Below are 10,758 nucleotides of genomic sequence, written 5' to 3' on the forward strand. Positions count from 1 at the left end.
TGACCACCATTGAAATACAGGAACACACATGCATACATAACCACCAATAGATAAGGGCAATTCCTGCATTTTTTTTGCTAGGTCATTGTGCACATGTTATCCTAAACGTTACGGCAGTGAATCAACATATTTACTTCTTTAATTGCACACCCACACAGTCTGTCACTCAACCTCCCACACGCGACGCAAATACAAACCTGCATGCTTAGATGGTTATGTTATGAGACTCAACAGATAACCAATTTTTCATACAATCCTAAGAACAGGAAATGGCTATTTATTATCTTCCATATTCAATGTAAATATTGTTATATTTACTTCAATTTATTTTTGATCACCGTTTCATTTTTATGTATGAATGTTAATGTGAAAGGCAAATTCCTCGAATGTGTTGGCTTGACAATTCACCGGTTTCTGATTCTGATCTGTATCTGTTCAGTATTAGTTGTAACACTCTTATGCCAAATCGTAATAAAAAGAGAGGTTTCGCACTAAGATATTTGTTATCGGATACTGAAAGTCATGGTCCCTGTATAGGAGATTACTGTATAGGGCGTTTAAAATCACAGCATAAATAAAATGACTAACAGAAACAGATTTTAATGAATTTCAAAAGTCACTGATTAGTTTTAAACAAGGTGCAAGCAATTACATAAGATATTTAACTTTAGAACAATTTAGATGTTACAATGCAGTGTAGATAGCATTTAGAACTTAGTTTTACTTTAAGTATAACATTATATTAACAATAGAATATTTGTACAATGTTATGAATCCAAGCTGTTCTAACATTCAAACAAAAAGTTACATCTTTATGCAGGTAACTACAGATTTCTAAGTGTGTTATATCCATCTGATGGTGTCTCTGAATCATTTTATAGTCACTGATTAGCTACAGTAATGTGCGTTTCCTTCTCAGAGATTGACAGAGATTTCCTTTTGACTGGGTACTTGTGAGTTGATTGAAGTAAATCTTTTGGCGGCGGCGAAGAATCGATTAATATTCGCCAGGGCTGTCCGATTTTCGAATTTGATCATGGTCAGTTTCTGGCATCCCTACGTTCAACATACAATAAAGGTTTCAGAAGAGAAAAAAAAACAGCAATTTGACAGGTTTCCTTATCATGTGTCATAATGCAACAGGACACTGACTTCCACTGTTGGGCCAAACACTATAAAACTGTAAAGCCATCGCCACTCATTAGACGTCACAGTTGGCTAATTAAACCAGAACAATTCCTGCTAAAAAATGTACTTGCAAATCAATCTGCCTCGGGCTGTAACACACACGTCGGCACACATGAAGGCCAAATGCAGAGCGTATGTGCAGCTGCTTGTTAGATGGATCATTCGTGTGCAATAAGTTAATAAAACTCTTCCATCGCTATATCTAACCCGAGTATAAGATCCCTTCTAATTAGTTCCCTCCCATCTAAACTCCCCTACACCATCCTGTATCTCTGAATGCAGGAACACAAACACTGGTATCAGAGTGCCACTCAGCTTGTTGTGCCTATCACAACAGAGGAGAACACTGACCAGCATGGTTCAGCAGCACCGGGCTCACAAGCTTTTACTTGTTTATACACAAAGCATTCAAAAGCGGGCCAGCTCCAGTTCTCATAGTGGCCGCAGTGTATTTACTGTGTTATTTTGGTCCAGGGGCAGGACTCCCCCCGGGGCCCTCAGCTTATTGGTTGAAAAAGATGCGTTCCTGTGGCGTCAGGCCAATTATAAGGCGTATATGTAGGAGGGCAAATCATCGACCAAGACAGCCTTGTACTCTTTTGACAATGGCCTACCAAGACTCAAATACACACATGCACGCACACTTCACCCAACACCCTCTTTAACTTGTCTACGTTTTCCTCAATTTACTCCCTCTGTCACTATGGCTACAAAGAGGTTGCACACAAACATAGACAGTTGTTGGACCGACTGTGATGATATGACTTAGTGAGGTTTAATCCAGCTGTGCTAAGGACAAACAGCAGCGTCGATATACCAAACACCTAAGAGTTCCTAAGGTTGCAGGAAAATTGGTCTACAATTTATATTATATTATACAGTATGTTTACCTAAAATGATGTCTGTATAATAATTATACATATTGCAAATCATTTTATACACATTATCCTCGATATCAAACATATATATGTGCACCTTTTTAAATAAAGTTATTTAGGTTGAATCAACCCTTGGCCGTAAAATGACTGTTAAACTTTCCTAAGTGCATCATGATATGACCTTAGGTGACCTCAAGTTGTGTGCTTGAGAATAAAGCCTGCTTCTGATTACATAAATCATAAACAAATACATTAACCTAAATACATAAATCAAAATAAATAATATGTTATTTTTTCAAATGAGTTGGATCTTCTCGTTGCATAAGTTTTTATTAAACTTTGCATATATGTGTAGTTGATTAAAAAAAATAAAAACACATACAGTAAAAGTATCAAAAGTTGATATAATGGCTGCTGTGGCCGGATGCTGAAATCATAATGCACTGAGCCATTCTGTGTTTATTTTTAGATAACCCTAGATAACATTAGTTCAATGTCATTAATACTGAGTAAATAAATGTGAGAATATGTGTGTTTGCGTGCTATAGAGAGAAAGTAGAGCAATAACCAGCCAACCAGAAGTACAGCATTTCTGTTTTTGCATGAGTGAGAGTCACCATGTGTGAAACGGAATGAAAGGCATTCGGGAGATAAGGTACACATACACACAAGCATTTATTTCACTACGGTCGCCACACACCATAACTTGTTATTAACTAAGCACACTCCTCGTCCCTCTATCTGTCTCTGTCCTGTTTTCATTCTCAACTGGTAGGCAAGTTGAAAACTAATTACCATCAGTATGAAGAATGTGAATGCCTTTTAGCCCTTCAGACCTTTGAGTAGAAGCAAGTGAGAAAGAACTGCGCAGAGAGAGAGAGAGAGAGAGAGAGAGAGAGAGAGAGAGAGAGAGAGAGAGAGAGAGATAGAGAGAGAGAGAGAGGGAGGCAAGAAGGTAAGAAACAATTGAAAACACGTGAAAACACGTGAAGCAAGAGTTCGAGGAGAGGTCAAGTGGACGAGTATCAATAAGATAAGTTTACAGGCGACCTTCCTCTGTGATGTGTGTGTCTTTTTGTGTGATAGTGTGTCAGATCAGCATCCATTACTTGTCCTCTGACCAAATATGGGGCCATTTTTTGATTAAGCAGCGCAGACAAAGGAATGCTGTGTCTCTATACACAGACGCACACATACAACCTTATACAGTAGATCACTACATTTCCTCCGGAGAAGATTCTTCCACGGACTACAGCTAACACTAACAGAGAGGAGGAAGAGATTGTCCAATAAAGATGTCAATAGACGCGGGCAGGGTACAGTGCTGCTACTAAAGTTGCTTTGCATTTCAGCCCTTTAAAAATAAAGACAGCGCCAGCTATGGATTTTATAAGGAGCATCATTAAGTTCCTCAGCTGTACAGTTCTATCACACCGGTTTATATGAGAGATCTCCACTAACACCACGAATCCTGAACTTATAATGTTACTATTGATCAATATCAATGTATTAGTCACCTCTGGAAATAACTTATTTGAACAAGATCACCAAATGAGTCATGCCACTTAATTCAAGAAGTATTACAACAGCACTAGTTGATTTTGGAAGTGCAAAAGTTCCTCCGTCTTCCTCTTTTTATACACAAACACTTTATAGAAATGAATACCTGTTTAAATCACATGAATTCAAAGTAGAAAACAATATGGATTCTGGATTATTGACTAGTTCCTGGGACGCTGCAGAGGGACCCTCAAATGTGTCCTATGTCAGACTTCTTAGTCATCTTAAAACAAAAACAAGTGACAGAAATTTGATTCTTAAAAATAAGAATAATCTACAAGCTTTCGAGATATTGTGAAATGTTGACAAATTGAAAATCCTGGCAACTCAGTTAAGGCATGTGCATATTTCTAAATTCACCAGTGTGAACTAAAGGTAGAGGCATGTCTAGAGACTGGATTCAACAGAGTAAATATTGTATCAGACTTAAAAAGGCCACAGCAAAGGTCTGATCTTCATTTACCTTCAGCAAACAAACAGCTTCAGGATTAACTACATCCTGTAACATTAAGGGAACTTGGTGTTCTAAGGCTTATGAGTCATAGGAAGGAGCCAACATTTTAAGAATCTTGTAGATTAATATTTAATTGCAAAATCAAAGACAAGTTTCATCAGCTTAAATGGAAGAAAACACTGTCCTTTTGAATTATCAACAGGAAACACTTAAAGCAATGTGACCTTCAATAGGCCCAAGGTAGCTACTAGCAATGTGTAGTTGCTAAGATGGAGTAAGATGGACAATTGTCCATCTTAAAGGCAGGGTAGGTAATTCACTTCAGATACACTTTTTGTTATATTCCATGGAATGCTCTTAACATCCCGATAGCAATGAATACAATAAATGCTTTGACAATAAATAAATAAAAATGTCTTCTGTGGAAGCCGTGGCCCTGTAAAAAGCACGACCAATCATCTGAGCCGGCTTGGCTCAAATAACTGGATGGCTTACCTGCCTGTCAGCCTTCCATCTGTGCACAAACTTATCTCGTGCCCTCATTGGTCATGTGCACGTTCATGTGTGTTGGAGGAGGGGCTCTGTAAGGAAGTCTGAATGAAGTGGCAGATTTTTTCCAGTTGTGTATTTTCAAATTCTAGCGCACTCGAGCTGGTTTCTCCATTCTTACCTACCCTTTAACTGAATAGCTTGATGTTATAACAGTTACAAAACAAGTCTGAATATGCTGGCATTAAAACTAACCCCATTAGTAAAACATACTTTTCCCAACCAAAGACAAAAGATCCAACGTGACAGTATTCGTACAGTCATGTAATGAGTCATCAGTGTGTTTCTTTAAAATATCATCATATGAAACCAGACGAGATGTATCAATACTGAAATGTAATGTTGAAACAACCTTTCTGTTTTTATTCCCATTAGTCTACAACCACTGGAAAGAATACTAGGAATAAGCATAATGGCAAACCTGTTTGAGGAGCCCAGGGGGCATATTATTGAGGGAGCGCAGAGTTCATACAAGAGTAAGAGGCAGTGTTCAGTCGAACAATCGCAATGCCGACTGTTGAAAATACAAATCCTGTGGTTTGGGGGGTATTAAAAGCAGATAAAGAAATCAATCTTAAAATCTTCAACGCTGTATTGAGCCTTGAAAACACATTTTCCTGAAGCAAATCAGAATTATCTTAGGATATTCCACAGACAACAGGAACACCATCTTAAAAAGATGTGAAACTGCAAGTGAAGAGTGCGATAATTATATATATTATATTTGGTTTGTATGTGCTTATTTCGAAGAAAAGCTTTTAAGGCAATTACAATACAATTTGAAAGCTTTGTTACAATATAGTCATACTTTCAACTTTAAGTGTGTTAATGTGGGAACAGTCAGGTCTTAAAAACATAGCTGAGATGATGAACATCTTTATACAGAGATAGCTATGAAATCACTGGAGGCCCCTGTTAGAGCTAACGTTCCACAAAGCTACAACTGCCCACTGCGAGCTTCACCCCTGCAGTTCACACTAACAAGCAAATTGCCCAGCTGCACACAACAGGCCAGCTGCAGTTTGTGCACACAGATGCAGCAGAGACGCCATTCTTCAACAGAAAAGCGAGACTGCGTAAGACCCTCACTACTGTCTGTCAGTCAAAAGAGGATATGAAACAGTGGAGTGGAGATAAGATGAGGAAGTGGAGTCACACACTCAGCACATGCCCTCAAAATGCCCCACCCACGCTCACATCTGATAAATCATGGGTCATGTTGTCATATAACACATGCTAATTGTCGATCCTGTGGTTCAAAAAGTCTGAGCTTAAAAACGTATTCAGTCATTCCTTAGGTCTTTTTTTATTTCTCAGAGAAAACCAAAACACCATAAAGACACTTCCCTTATTCTCCTTTTCCTGCTCCAGTCACGAAGCGGTGAAAACATTGTCCGGGTCACGGGAGATCTGTCCATATGGCGTATGGAGGAAGCTGTGTTTACACACACACCTGATGCTCTTTCACACTAGAGTATATCCATTGCGCCTACTCAGTGTGCCTGTGTGTGTCCCGCTGCCTTTGTTTACCTGAAGAGAATGAACCCCATCTCCAACACTTTCAAGCGGACTGAGTCCAATGAAGCTGAAAATATAACACACACACAAGCACACTTTTCCATACACACAGGATGTAAAGTTTGTGCTTACGTGTGCATTTGTGGGACAAGATTGTTCACCTTCAAACACAGAAAGGTTACACAAGCGATGGAAAAGTTATGCTCAAATCCAACCAGTAGTTTGGTTATTCCAATATTGTAGATGGACAAAACGATCCCCTCTGCGGGCGGTTGTATTGCTTGAAACTGGACTATCTTTTCCAGTTAAAGAAGTTGCATAAATTAAGAAAGATGGGTCTATATGAAGCAGAATGTGAATAAGTCTATGTACTCAGGTCCTTCATGTTTTTGATGTGATGTCTCTTCTGTATTTGCGGGTCCCATTGCCATTGTTATTGTTGTTATTGTTATTATTATCATCATGCGTCGCTTTCCACCTTCTTCTCCAGTAGGACTCAGATGAGCGTGTTGCACTTTCCTTTTCTTTTCCTTATACATGTGATGTTTTGGTGTTGTTTTGATTCTTTCCGTTAACCGTCAAGCTGGAAATAAGTATTTTTTTGTTTGTGTTTCTCTTAGTATCCTAAGATACTGTTATGTTTGGCTGTGGAAAAAAAAAAAAAAAAAAAGTATTATTATGAAGTGCAGACCAGCTATTTGTATTTATTTTGTTTTTTTTAGAAAGGGGCAGGTCACATAAGATTGTATTCTTCTCCCTGCTCCTTTTCGCTCAATGGTGTTTTGGTAGAGTCCTGTTTTGTGGCAATTATTGCACATTTGGTTTTGCGTACCATGAACGGGACAAATAAAAATGAAATGAAATAATCTGAGCAGGTTGCTACTGTTCTTTTGGAGAGAGTGTGATTAGTCTGCCAGGCATCACTGCTGCTCAACATAGTGGCCGGTCACCTCTGACCTTGCTGACAATGACCTCGCCGCTCAGTGTGTTAACTAACCCCTGACCCCTCGTACTTTGTGTGCACTCAATAACCCCAACGACTCCTCTATATGCATGTGTCCCATTTTTCCCTGTTTCTATTCTGTTCACATGCTTGTGTTGGCAAAGAGGGAGAGAGTGAGCAGGTAAAAGTCTCAACAGCCACACAGACACCCTGCTTTATCCTTTTTTCTCAAACACAACTGGTTATGACGTCCAACGTTTGTTTTATAAAGATTTTCTGATACTGTGTTGCAGGCAGCTTTTATTGTAAGTTATCTTCTGTGTGCTTTTTCACAGGATTTTAGTTCAGAGGCATTCTTAAGAATATTATATAATTACGCCAAGAGGCACATGATAGAATAACGAGGATATAGTTAACTTTAAATTGTTTTATTGATATGAAGCAGCACTACATTAGTATCACATTTCCAGACAGTTTTGTGCCAGATCACAATAGAGTAGATTTATCTTTTTTTACACAACGGAGATGTTTTCATTCACTCATGGATTCGCTGAAATGAGGAGAGGCTGATAGAGGAGGTGAAAAGGAGAGACAGAGACAACCAAACAAAGATAGCTTGAGAAAGTAATTTTATCCGACCAGGAGAACGATAATTCCTGTTTAAACCATGTGACTACATAACTGCTGAACTAACTTGCGTGCTACTTCATTTTTATGTGGAACAAAATACACTCCAGTACTATGGCCTTAACTCACACCAACAACTCATTCACTCAGTGTCTGTGTGTGTTTGTGTTCATGAATGTTGATATGCATTTACTGTGGTTGCCTGAGCCAAATAAACTACTCTCATGCATCAAAAAACACATTATTTCCTGAGACCTGCAGCTGAACATGCCCCCATGCATGTGGATACCCATCTGTGTCTCCGTTACAGTGAACAACAAAGTGCTGGAAGTTCTTGTTTCCTTTAATGTCACTATCTGTTTTGATTTTCTATCAAAACACATTAAGGAAAGCCCACATGCCACCAAGAAACTATATTTGTGAGTGTGGTTGACCTCAGTGATCCAGCGCAACTTCCCTGAAACACTTATTTTCCTAGAATCAACTGAAAGCACCTGAAACACCTTACTGAACCTAACAGGCATATTTATACTAAGTCATTAAAAGGATTATTAAATGCTGATTGTTTGATTAGTGCCCTTTTTTTTAATGGTTATTGTGTGGTTTTCCATGGTTTCAGTTCCTTCAAAGCCCTATTTCACAATCTATGTCATAAATAATCATATGCATAGTTTAATGGGATTGCTGTGCTCGAGATGTTCTATTTTGGGCATCTCACTTTATGAGCTGTCATCATAGCATCTCCTAACACAACATGGTCTCTAGATTAGCGCTCTCGCTAAAAGCTAAAGGGTTCATTTCTTAAGAAGTAAAAACAAAAGTAGTCAAGTCATGAATATAAGTAGAAACTTAACAGTTAGAAGCTATATTCAGACCTATTGAGGCTGTTCTGCTCTGACCATGATTTGGTTCCGTTAAGAGCTAAAGATGATCACAGAGGCCGATCGGAGAGGTCAGGGGTCAGGGTGAAGTGTCAAACACTTGGTTGGTGTGATTTAGATGGTACACATATCTAAAGCAGTGGTCCTTTTAAAGCCCAAGATCCTCGACCTTGGCCTTGGTGAAAGGCGAGATCTACCTATTGCAGAATTGAGTGAAAAAGACGGCCCAGACAGTACTTCCAATTTGAGGCCTTTTATGTAGGCTAATTGCATCTGAATTACATCAAATCATTTGGTGCAACTTCCAATTTGATTAAACCAAGAACACAACATAACTAACATGTCAAAAAGGATAAATATTGATATCATACCTATCATTTTAAGTTTCGTTCATTACATTCAGTATTCATTCAGTATGTAGCTTATTTTCCATTTGTTTGAGTGAATGTGCATTATTTTGTTGACAGCAACCACAACAAAGAAAAAAACAACATCTTGAAGTGAGCAGATAACATAAAGTGCCATTTTAACTGTGAGGCTTATCCACTGAAGCTGCATGCAGGTGCAACATTTAACACCTGCTAAAGGGGTGGTGGATGATAGGCTTACATCTAAAAACGTTAAAAGAAAAAACATTATTTTTTAACTTTTATTTTTTTTGTTACTTTTATTGTTTTAACGGTGCGCGATCTACCCGCACCACACTGGTCGGTGACCACTGAGACAGGCAATCGGACCTACAGACTTCCGACAGACTATGGAGGGGATAACGTTAGACCTTAACCGTGGTAAATCTTCATTTATATTTATCATGGGAGATTATTATATATTGTAAAAGCGAGGGAAAAACACATAATATTGAGGTGGATTAATACATGTCGCACTTAAATGCAGCAAGGTTCCTTTTAAAATCACAGCTAAACTCCCGGGATATGTAAAACATTCAAACTGGAATAAAACTTTGACATTGCATTACTGGAAAGCATCAGGCTAAATACATAATTCACTCTGCATGCAGGCACACTATAAATAAATACACAGTATGTGCATTATGCTGCAGAGGGGATGAAGGGGGCATAAATAGTCAGTGCTGCCTCCATTATTTTTATGTTTGCACCATGCAAGACTTTAAAGCAAAGCACTTGAATACACAGCAGAGTATAGTCTGTACAGTTTACAGTCACAGCTTATACATAGAAGCATACCCCAGGGCTGAGGTGTTGTTACTGATACCGGCTGGCCACTGCTTATAAATGGCAATAGCTCTCTACTGATGACAGTATACAGGGGAAAGTGGTGCATTAGTGTCTAACCTAGTGGGTCCCAAAGTGGTAGCAGTGTCCTCTTCCAAAAAGTCTAACAGCTAAATGTGAATTTGTGCTATTCTCATACTATTATGTGAATTACTTTGTGCAATTCTTCATTTCTTTTGTATTTTAAATAAACTTTTGAATGTCCAACAATTATTCAATGTGGATTCATAATAACATAATCATGACCTGGAAGCAAAGACTTAACGAATGATGCACTTTGATTTGTGATGCTATGTTAAGTTTAAGGACAGTAGCTGTCAGTATGTTGCTAGCGTTACACGTCTAGTCTACAAAGCCTGAAGTGTTGTTTAACTATTTGTGCGATGATATAGCAGAAAGACAGTGATGCCTTCAATTGCCTAAGGACTTACATTAGATCATTTTCATTTTAAACTAAATTATTCTCTATAGGCTATCGCTCTATTTTGCATTTCAATCTGGAAATACGCAATTTGAATTAATGCTCGCCGGGGTTTCTAGAGTTAGTAGTGTTTTGCAGAAGCTATTTTTCAGTGGTGGTGGTAAAATATCACTTACCAGCTCTGAAGGTCAGACAGACCGAAGTAAAGAAGTCAGGTTCACCAAAAGTGCGTGCCCACTTCTCTCATGCGCTCTGACAATACCGAACCCGGCCGCGATTATCGGGAGAGAAACACGCGTTAAAGAGGACAAGAAGCTTCTAAGAGTTTCAAGTTTCTCTGTATTTCCACAGACTGCTACGGCGTGTACCACCCACCACCACTGGCACTTCGGAGGCTAATTTGTTTTCGTTTTGTCCGTCGAGATGTTGTCATAACTCAAAGCGTCTGCGGTCACCTGTGCTACCACCAATGGCAAAGCGCAGATG

At 38.8% G+C, this 10,758-nt stretch overlaps 1 protein-coding gene across 4 annotated transcripts in view; it reads right to left on the reverse strand.

Moving 5' to 3' along the window:
• The window catches only part of tfeb (transcription factor EB), a 32,410-nt gene extending 21,674 nt beyond the window's left edge, over positions 1 to 10,736 (reverse strand). For 3 of the 4 annotated variants that reach the window (XM_079682589.1, XM_079682586.1, XM_079682584.1), the window contains exon 1: positions 10,449 to 10,736. The gene's annotated coding sequence lies outside the window, so the exon portion shown is untranslated. Of the gene's footprint in view, positions 1 to 6,279; positions 6,793 to 10,448 lie in introns of all 4 variants that reach the window. The other variant, XM_079682587.1, reaches the window with a different exon arrangement.
• Between the last annotated feature and the right edge of the window lie 22 nt (positions 10,737 to 10,758).

The sequence above is a fragment of the Notothenia rossii genome, assembly GCF_949606895.1.
Source record: "Notothenia rossii genome assembly, chromosome: 5".
NCBI lineage: Eukaryota > Metazoa > Chordata > Actinopteri > Perciformes > Nototheniidae > Notothenia > Notothenia rossii.